Genomic DNA, 11,512 nt, shown 5'->3' with positions numbered 1-11,512 from the left:
TCAACTGGGTTACATTAACAATATGTTTATGTTACCCTGTGTAATCCGTGTTACACATGGTTACCTGTGTTAACCTGTGTTGTCTAGATACATTTTGTAGCCACCCTCACTGATTGATATAGCCTGCAATATCAGCTTAGAACCAGTTATTCTCTAACCCTGTACGTCCAGATAGGTTTTGCTAAACATAACAAGTAGCTATATCATCCTGATCTCAGTACTATGATAATCAACCTAATATATTGTCTATGTTGTTCATCTACAGGTTTACTGAATTCAACAAAGCAAAAATAATGGCAGGTCTGCAAGTATTCAGCCAGTGCCATCCCAGACAGAAGGCCATTACTGAATCTATTACACAGGACCTCATAATTTCATGCAAACTGGTGAATTATTTCTGAAAGAACAGCTGATTCAGCGGTATTACGTTGCATTTAAATCAATGCATCTGCAAACACATATTTTCTTGACACTGACATCGTGTACAAGCCCATAACTTTTAGGATTGTTGAGGATTCGATCGTGAGAAAATATTGTTTTACCGCGAATGAATGTTAAAAATAATTAATCAAAGTGAGCGCGCATGTGTGTATGTGTAAAATAATGAATGAATGCGTGCGCGCGTGTGTGCGTCCATCTGTTTAAACACCAGCAAACTGAAACACGTAACGCATAATACAGTTCATGGCAATGTATATTAACGGGGGGACATATGCATATTAGGAACACAAGTCGATAACGATAATGTATACAATACTGGAAAGAAACAATGTTTGTTAATGTATTGCCGCATATCATTAATAGACCCACAGTTGCGGCCACAGGACCGCATATCATGTGTGTGTAAAGTTTTCTTTGCCGAAATTTCCATGACGACTCAGTATTTCTAAAGCTATAGAAGAAAACCCTATTCCATGTGTGAATTAGGCCAAATCATTTGGCAAATAAACTGAGCCATTTGAAGTTTGAATTTCATGTGGTCATGCATCTGTCTCATCGGAGACTGCAAACGCGCTTTAAAAATATCAACTCATCAGGTTCAAATGCGCTCATGGTTCTTAAAGGGGATGGGAGATGGCACTCTTATTGGTTTATTGCACGTTATGACCAAAACACACCTAGGGGTAATTAGGCTACTTCAGGGCAACCTTTTTTAGATTTGCATCGGGCGTAAGAGTCATTTATCTGCAGGTATAATAGCAACCTCGCCATAGAACCGCCCACAAAGCTACTTGCGTTTGGCGCTTCTCAATTGCGTATCAACTCCTTAACCAATAGGCCACGGATGCCCTTTGACTCTGGACTCTGGGCTTGGAGTCCGGCTTAATGACTTGAGACTTGACTTGGAATCTTGCTCCAAGACTTGAGAGTTAACATGGGCTGAATCCGATGTTATATTGACTGCTATATAGTATGCATTTTGTAGTACGCCACAAATATAGCGCGTCCGAATGCTCAGTACGCATTGTGTAGTACGGAAAACGTTTCCGAATGCGTACTACCGCCACAGTAAACAACGGAGTTCACTACGCTATCCCACAATGCAACCGGAGTCTGGTAACGAACGAAGAAGAGATGGCTGACCCGAAACAACCAGAAAGACGTTGTAGAAAGCGGCAAAAAATTTGGCGGTATTTCTGAAGCGTTCGGAGGTGTTCTACGCGTAGCTGTAGACAGTACTACACAGTCAAGTATAGTACGGTCAAGAAGTAGACGCTGAACAGAAATAGTATGTACTAAGTATTCGGATTCAGCCATGGACTCTGGCTCAAAGACATCATGACTTGATATGGACTCTCGCTCAAAGACTTGAGGGTTAACATGGACTCTGGCTCAAAGACTTCAGACTTGACTTGGACTCTGGCTCAAAGACTTGAGACTTGACATGGACTCTGGCTCAAAGAGTTGAGACTTTCCTTGGACTCTAGCTCAAGGACTTGATATTTGACTTGGACTCTGGCTCAAAGACTTGAGACGTGACTTGGAATTGCACCAAATTACACACAAAAACACACACATAACAAATGGGGGTGAAACAGCATTTTTTAAAACAAAGTTCTAAATTTATTGAGAATTGTATGAATTTGTAATGTTCAAATACTGTAGTTTTTGAAACTGCTAGAGGTTAGCAGATTTTTCACTCATGTAATTTATTAAGCTTTTCTCACAGTTCCAGACAAACTATGTCCTGCGGTGTGACATGACATTACAATACAATTCTAATATTTAAATATTATTGATTTCAAATACAAATCAGGTATGTTTTAAGGTTAAGAAGTTTTCTTAAGGAATGATCATTACAATTCTGCATATGTATTTTTTCACAGCTGTTTTTGGAGTCTCTTCCTTACTTGTGCCATCTTTTATCACTCGCTCCAGTGGAAATATTGTGTAATATAACTTTTTTCTTTTGATAGTTATATTATGCAATGTTTTCAAATGAACATAATTGTTAAAGCTAGTTAACATAGTAAACGTTATTTAATGTGTTTGAAGTGATGTCACACCACAGGACGTGCCGTCACACCACAGGACGAAATGAGACACTCTATGAACATTTATGGTGAAATTTATTATATTTTTGTAACAACAAGAGAAATTGGACATTCTGGAGGCATCACTTACAGAACAAATGATCAGACCATAATGACAAACTGTCAATCAGCCAATATTTAAAATAGGAGGTAGAAATTATTTAAAGGGGACACATTATACCACCAGGTTTGCCTGTGATTAGCCATTACAAGCCGTTTTGAAAATGTGCATCTTCTGACATCACAGGTGGGCGTGTCCACCTAGATGTGTGCTAGATGGATCAGTCTAGCAGCCTACCCAGTGGATTGTAGCAACGTTGCTTATCTATCCGTCATACATCTAGGTGGACACGCCCACCTGTGATGTCAGAAGCTGCACATTTTCAAAACGGCTTGTAATGGCTAATCACACTCACACCTGGTAGTATAATATGTCCCCTTTAATTATTTGAATGATTTAGGAGAAATGGCAAACTTATGTGTTAAACATGAGCCAGTCCAGTTTGGTTAATATGGCAACTCGACCATAGGGCTCAGGCTCTGAAATTGTACCAATTATGTCACTCTGAGAGTAGTAAATGCTATACTCTTTGTCAGGCCACTGAAAGGCATTCTTCTTTCCGTGTTGAACCATACAGTTTACCTGTATTTCCTCTCCCTGAATATTCAGCACTTGGCCCACATATTGCTTCTCATCATATTTCACAATGATGAACTTTCCCACTTCCAACACGTCTTGGTCACTTTCAATGTCTTCATCTAAGGACAGGATAGGGGTCATCTCTTGAGCTGGACTGTCAGCGGTCATTGTGACTTTTGTGACCTTGAAGCAGCCACACACCTTTGGATAGCTGCAGAAGCAACTTACTGCCCTATGAAACACCTCCCCTGGTGTTGTACAGTAAATCTGGTGTGTACCTAGTATGCCTTTCACAGCTGGGAGCACAAGCTGTGCTCCCAGCTGTCAAATTTTTCTATGTCCTTTTCCTCTATCTATTTAATTTGGATTTTGATCTCCTATTTGCTGGACAAGAAGTCAAAGAGGGCCTCTGCAGTTTGCAGATCAGCTCCCCTTTGGACAGCCTGATCTGCCATCCGCTTCACACAAGCTCCAACCCCATCAGGAGCTCCTTTTCCATGGCCCCGTTCACTGTAATTCCATGTGAGACACTGGAACCCCCAGGTAAATGGCACTGTACTCATCAAGAAACAATTTGTCTTGTTGCGATACTGTGTCACAGCCCATCACTGATAAGGTGGAGTGACTCAAACAGTGTGTTGTGCTGCATTTGGAGGTCTTCAATGACTGGCTGTAAGTGAGCCCATACAGCACGCTCATCATGCCTCAGTGATTTTGAAATGGTTGCGAAACTCTGAATGGCCGTTTTGGTGTAGGCAACCACTGTATGAATGGTTACTTGCTTTCTATTTCCACCAAAGTGGAAAGATTGAATTTCGGTATTCAGTTTGCATCCATAATTTTCAGAGAAATCTACATGCAACACCAAATCATTTTCTTTCAATTTTTCTTTTAACTCCCTCATTTTGGTTGATTGGTGCATCCAATTGAATTGATGGGATGCAATTGACTCCAGATGATCCTGGAAGGTCTCTGCCAGCTCTCCCAGCGTTCCCTCAACCCCTTTCTTAGCCCAGTTGGTGAACACCTTTTCCCCTGCAGTCACCTTCACCCGCTCCCACTGCTCCCACCTAGCGAATTCAACAGGAACTTGTGTGTTGAGACTCACCTCATCAAAACAGCAGTTGGTGCACTGCCTGTGCATACATTCTTGTTCCTCTGTGTTACAAGTAACGGAAGAAAGAAGATTAGACAGACTTTTGGTTGAAATCATGCCTTTAAAAAAAGAGTCAATCAGCAGGCGCATGTTGTCATGCTGGTAGCATGCACAGGTATTTCTATCTGTTGGCCTGGCCTCTGTTATGTGCTTCGGCCTGTAGCAAGCAAACTGCCGGTAAGACATTTGCTGTGTGACACTAGATGCTTGGTTGTATTTGGAGTGTAGCTCACTCAAGGTTTTGGTTAAAACCTGCCGCTGCATTTTGTTATTTTTCCGGCCTACAGTATCCCTTTTTCCTGCCAAGACCCTGCTGTTTTCATCCCTGGAAAGAAAGTTGGTGACTTGCTGTTTTTTTTGTGTCGCGGCTCTTTTCGGCGAAGGTTTGATGGTAGGTTGACATACTTTCTTAGCTTTATTCCAGCGATGCTTTTGAACCCTCATCTTACTATTGGCTTTTTTCACGCCATCGAGCATTGCTTTTAGCTCCTTGTTTTCTCTTTCAAGCCTCTTCATTTTTGCTGTCAACTTGGATTGAAAAACCTTTTTGGGGGGACTTGGAATTGGGGTAAGATGAGCAGGTGAAAGATGAAATGGACTAAAGGACTCATCATGTTCCTCGTGTGATGGGGGAGTAATGTCCAAAATGGCTGCCAGATCCTTCTTCTTCCTGTTCCTTGTCTTTGTATTCTTCCATTCCTCACGAAGCTTTGCTCTCTTTTGTTTTGGGAGGCTGGTTATGTTTCGTGGTTGGATTTCTCCTTTAGCTTTCTTTTGTTGATATCTGTTGATGGAACAGAGACAGCTTTTACATGTTTTCTACACAAGGGTACGTCTTAGAGAATGTTTAACCAACTTAAATTCCCTATTATAAATATTTACTTTCTTCTTCTCTCCCTAAGGATCTCCTCATGTTTGGCTTCATCCTGCGCTAACCTTTCCCGGTACCTCTTTGTCCTTTCTTTGCTCATGCTTAAAAACTGACAAAAATCACAGATTAATGATCAGTGACTGTTAACATACCACATACAACAAACAATGACTTCAGATATATTTTATTTTTATTTATGTTTAATATTTGTATAATATGTATAATATATATAATATGTGTTTAATATATATAGAGACATAGATATATTTATATTCATGTTTAATATTTCAAAAATAACAGACGAGAATCTAGCTAGACATCTGACCTAATTATGTCACACCACAGGACAGGGTTGTCACACCACAGGACTCTTTCACCTTTGCAGCCATTTTGAGTCATTGCTACACAAGACTGACCTTGGGCATTACAGTAACTGAATAAGTTCATTGTTTTAAACCTAAATATGATTCATTTTAAAAAAATATTTCAATTTTTTCTCGAACTAAAGCCGTCACACCACAGGACTATCAAAAATGGACACGTTCATGTTCTGACAGAAACTATGAAATTGATCAAATTGATGAGAGATTAACACTCACCTTTGACCTTCTTAGCACATCCAAACTTCTGGGGGATATCCTGGTAAGGGGCAAGCCCCCAGGAACACTGCATACTTCCGCAATCCACCAGTGCTCAGCGGCCAAGCCTGGAATTGCAGCTGTTTAAGCGGGCTGTGGACGGGTCCCTCAAATCATGGGACCCAGAAGTAGATATCTCAGTTCACTCCAATACAAGTGGGGAACAGGAATGTGTCTCCGCATAAAATGTTTGGATATCAATCAAAGGCTCATAATTACCTTCATGCCATGTCCTAGAAAAAATGTAAGTTTTTTCTTATCAAAACGCCACCTCAAGCATTTTATTAGCCGTTATCTCAAATATTTTTTTGCTGGGGAAGAGGGGTGTGCAGCTGAAAGGAGTCGTAGTGAAACAAATGGCATCCGAGAGGGCTTAGTTCAGTGCTCCATTAACTTAACATGTCCGATTTTTGGACTGGTTCATCTGCTGCTCAATAATTCTCACGGTCCTCTGCTTGAGATCATTGTGATCCATCATGTATTGATCAATTTATTCAAAAGATCCAAAGACAAAGAACAGGTGCATTACCATAGATATATTTATTAACTAGATGCCCTACGGCGGCGTCTAGAATGTCACCACTGGCGGCCATCTTACCACAGTAAGCTGCTCAGCCATAACATTGTGTTGGTAGTGATTCATGTACTTTTTAAACAACCATAACTTGCTCAATTTTCAACCGATTTACAAACTGTTTGGTTTATTACAAACGTTATTAACGTGGTTATGATATTGTACCTATTTTAGAACATTATTCTTTTTTTCATTATTCTATCAAAAGTATGCAGTGTCATAACTACATCTCTGACGATTATAAGAAACCAAACCGTTTGAAAATCGGTGGAAAATTGAGCAAGTTATGGTTGTTTAAAAAGTACATGAATCACTACCATCACAATGTTATGGGTGCGCAGCTTACTGTGGTAAGATGGCCGCCAGTGGTGACGTTCGACTCCATTGGCCAGCAGCGCGGACGAGGCATCTAGTTAATATATATATCTATGTGCATTACGGTATCATTTTATATTGTTGTTGGACCGGAGTGGGGGGATGGGCACGCATGCGTTCTATATTTCTGCATCCGGTATGTCATGAAATAGGGCGTAGCCACCGAGGGGAAAAAATACTATAGTTTACTACAGCATTTACTACAGTATACTATATATCACTATGGTATACTATAATATACTACAATATAGTGTGGGATTTACTGTAGTAATTTTCCAGAAATTGTAGTGTACTATGGTAAATACTATAGTAAGTTACTACACAGTGTAGTATACTATAGATTACTATACTATACTACAATATAGTGTGGGATTTACTATAGTAATTTCCAGACATTGTAGTGTACTATGGTAAATACTATAGTAAGTTACTACACAGTGTAGTATACTATAGATTACTATACTACAATATAGTGTGGGATTAACTATAGTACTTTTCCAGACATTGTAGTGTACTATGGTAAATACTATAGTAAGTTACTACACAGTAGTATACTATAGATTACTATACTATACTACAATATAGTGTGGGATTTACTATAGTAATTTTTCCAGACATTGTAGTGTAATATGGTAAATACTATAGTAAGTCACTACAAAGTGTAGTACAGTATAGATTACTATAGTTAACTATAATATATATTTTTTAATATATATTTTCATTATTCTGTAATTTGTCCTAAAATGAATATGTGAAACATAAGCCAAATATGTGTATTATGTGGAGATTTTATTGTAGAAACATAAACCACACATAAATATAAAACATAATGCACAACATGCATAGGCTACAACAGGCAGAATATAATAACAATGAAAGAGTACAATTGAAGCCTTACTAACTTTAAACATTTTCTAATACAGGCATCTTGATAAGAATAATTCACTCATCGTGTACGCAGCAAAAGCATTTGCACAAAATATCATTAGATTTGCAAAGAAGTATTTCATGAGTCTTTCTGAACTTCACAATTTGCTTAGCAGTATTCACCTTAGCAAAATCATCATAGATTCTTAATTGTCTGGAATCCTTTTTGAATCAAAAAATTTGTAGGTACACCTCTTCACACTTGCATGCTGATAAGCAACCACAATTGAGCTTACAAAGTAGTATGGATTTAATGCTACCATGCTCTCCGTTTTTTAGAGCCACACCAGAATTATTGCGTTTAAAATTTGCTGCATACATTTCCGTGGTGTATAAAGTGTGGTGGATGAAACATCTCTTGAATTCTTTGACACTGGCCTCTATATAATTTCCAAAGAGAATGGACTCCCCCACTGTAATTACTCTTGTTGTGTAATTCCCGACAACCCGAGCACCACTACCTACTTTGTATGATTTTAACACTGTATTGTCTTTGTTAACAAGTTTGTTGAAAAGATCACAGACATCATCACTGGCATTGTTGAATAATTCAGTGTGGTGCATCAGTGTTTTTTCGTAAAAAATCTCTTAAAAATTTGTTCAGGGACTACCTGTGTACCATTGAACATTTCAAGAAGAGTGCCAATTGTGTCTTCATAAACAAATGAAGAGTTGGCCCACAGCGGACCCCACATGTCAACTGCGTTGCTAAGATGGGTTAAGCAGTGAACATTATAAGATACATAACATTTTCCATAAAGCTCTTGTACCTCGACAACAAAACGCGTAAGACAAGAGGAAGCATGCAAAAGATCAGCTTTTTGGATATGATCCTGGAGGAGTGTGTAGATGGAGAAGACAAGTAATAGCCAGTGATTATAATAAACCGGGGTAAAACTGTGTTCAAAAGAATGGAACAAAATAAAATAAATGCCCTCCATTCAGATGCCTTCCAATAGTGTCTCTCGGACAATGACCTTGGACATCTTTTGACTTCATGTGGTGGGTGTATGGTGAGGAGAGAACTGTCAATCTGTTGGATTATTTTCGGTTGTAAATAGAATGGCAAAGCAGAGTTTTTTGAATCACACCAAATACTGACAAATTGTTTTGTTACACCAAGGCAAACACTATGCATATATTCTGGGACAAAAAGTTTGATAATGTCGAAGTTAGGAAGTAGCAGCAGTTGACTAGGTCCCTTAACCCCATTAACATCTGTGTCTGATTGTATTGCAGCAGATGCCTGATGGGTAGTCTGATCATGTGTTCTTAGTTGAGGATACTCAGTAGAGTGAGGATATACACTTGTAAACCCTTTTCCCTTTGGTTCTATTTCTCCCATATGCAGACAAAACCCACACCCATATCTGCCGTTAAATTGTTTCATGTCATGTACCATGGCACGGGCTGGCGCATCACATATGCAGACACCTGGGGCAACTTTTGTAGTGTGTTTATGACCAGTGTTGTCATGCCAAGAAAACCCTTCTGTGAATAGATCTTGTAATTCCTTGAAAAAATGGCCTTAACAGTGTTGGCATTTCGGGTTTAGAACTAAACCAAAGGGAATGTAGAAGAGCATACTTTCCACGGATAGTAGATGGAAGTTCATTGACTGTGCAGATAATTGGCCAAATTGAGTAATTGGATGATTTAAAAAATGAAGCCCCATCAGTATCAACAAAGGTTTTAAGTTTTGAGGTGTACATACTTCCACTGTAAATGTCCCCCATGCCCATATTTGTTTTGTTGTCGTTTAAGAACTTGCAGAAAGTAGTGTTTTGGAAGAGCTCCTTCAGTTGTTGCCGTAAGGGCATTACGAGAAAATAATACCCTTCATTTTTGTTTACTCTTTCATCAACATTTCCGTCACTGCAGCAAGGGGTAAACAACTTACCTATATATTGCGAGCAAATTTTACAGCAATGGTGAATTTCGAATTGTTTTGCCAAATTAAAGAAAGATTTGTCAAAGTAGTATTTACTTGTGGGGGCACATCCAGGTGCTACAATATTTAAAAGATCCAACAAATCTTTTAATCCACTGCCACTAATGCTGTGCTTCAAGATGAAGGCCAGAATGAGGCACAGTAGCTGTCCACGGTTAATTGATGCACCAGAGTAGATGGGTTGCTCTTGGATTTCAGGATCATTGAAGATGTTCTGTGCAAAGAGATGCAGACAGAAACAATGCATTGCATTTCGTCACTCATGATTTTATTGTCGTTAGTTCATCACACAGAAGAACTTCTCCAATCACAAAAATACACTGCTCATCGTCATCCATTTCAGCGGATTCTGTTTCATTTGTTCCATCCTCTGGTGTAAAGTCGGGCTGTGTTAAATTGAAAATGAGTGTCAAAGTTCTGTGCATGTTCAGACCCAGACCCACAGTTCTCGAGTTATTACGATAAGTGGTCGAGTTGTAAAAAAAAGCCAGGGGGGATGGTGGATATTAACTTTTAGGGACAGATCATTTGTGATGATGACGACATATGGTGGGAGACCAACGGTGTGATAATGATAATAATAATTATTATATTATCATATATTTTTGGGGATAAAATAAGAGAGATGACTACTGTCATGTCATCGCTCTCATTTTATCCCAAAAAAAAGCAGCTGATCGGACGCATCACACGATTCGGAGGCATACATCACATTTAAGGATATTAAAAACTGATTCTTATTCTTCAAAAATTCATTTGGCAGAGAAGGGAGACTGGCGTTAAACACGGGTTGGAATGAAAGCCTAAGGCTATTATGAATCCTTTGCTCAGTGCTGCCAGACGTTTTGCAGAAGATGGAGGAGTTTCTCCGCTCAGCACCAAGACCAACGACAACACCAATACCAACACCAACACCAAGACCAAGACCAGAACCAACACTATCACCAGCACCAACAGCAGCTCCAGCACCAGCAACAGAAGACCCATCACCAGCTCCAGGTCCATCATCAGCATCAGCAACAGAGGCCCTGGGCCACTCTGTTTGACTTATTTGTGTAGGTTAAGTAACTTAGTTTCAGTTGCACTGTTTTTCTAAATGCATCAGCCGTACACTCGGTTAATCTAAATGCATATATATATATCATTGAGGTAAACGCTAGTCTGGTGTATGTTGAAGTAGATTTGTGGTAATGTTATCTACTTGCATTAAAGGTCATTCCAAAAGGACTTGTGGAGCGCTGCTCCTTCCAAAGCCCCCAGAAGTTCATAAATGATCTCCTACATGGGATGTATACCAGGGAATATATGGCAGGCCATTCAGTGACTGGCCAGTCATCCAGCAGCTGCACAGAAGGAAAACCTGGCCTAGCCAAACAGGACCTTGTTGAAATAACAAGTAGGTATATAGAAATGAGAAAAGATGTTGTTTGAGTGATACCCTCATTCTCCTGCTCATCTTTCGTGTATGTGTTTGTGTGTGTATTCCCACAGATGCTGCAAAGTTGAAGTTCACCTACGTAACTGATACGAACATAAAAGCATTTATACGACAAAAGCTGAACAATGCTGCCAAATTTCAGAAACAATAAATTATGAACTGTTTAAAGAAAGTTAAACTTTTGTTCTATTTTTTTTGTATTTTAGCAGTCTGTAGAAAACACTGTTAATGGTGGTTGTAAGCCTAATTTATGTGCAGTGAATTATTGTTACAGCACTATGGTTAAAAATGGCAACAACAAAAAGTGATACAGTTGAAAATATCCATTAGGTAAAGTACAATGACATAGTTAAAAGAACAACAAAATACTGCATACTGCAGTTATTGTAATGCAGTATATATAGTACT

At 39.1% G+C, this 11,512-nt stretch overlaps 1 long non-coding RNA gene across 1 annotated transcript; it reads left to right on the top strand.

Annotated features, from left to right (window-relative positions):
- The first annotated feature begins 10,598 nt into the window (after positions 1–10,598).
- Positions 10,599–11,254, top strand: LOC115548639 (uncharacterized). Its single transcript, XR_003977622.1, has 3 exons — positions 10,599–10,706; positions 10,879–11,062; positions 11,158–11,254. It is a non-coding gene; the product is annotated as an uncharacterized LOC115548639 (long non-coding RNA).
- The last annotated feature ends 258 nt before the right edge of the window (positions 11,255–11,512 follow it).

Source organism: Gadus morhua, chromosome 1, assembly GCF_902167405.1.
Source record: "Gadus morhua chromosome 1, gadMor3.0, whole genome shotgun sequence".
Classification (NCBI taxonomy): domain Eukaryota; kingdom Metazoa; phylum Chordata; class Actinopteri; order Gadiformes; family Gadidae; genus Gadus; species Gadus morhua.
Note: the sequence above shows the minus strand (reverse complement) of the source record. Positions and strands in the feature narration are given on the sequence as shown.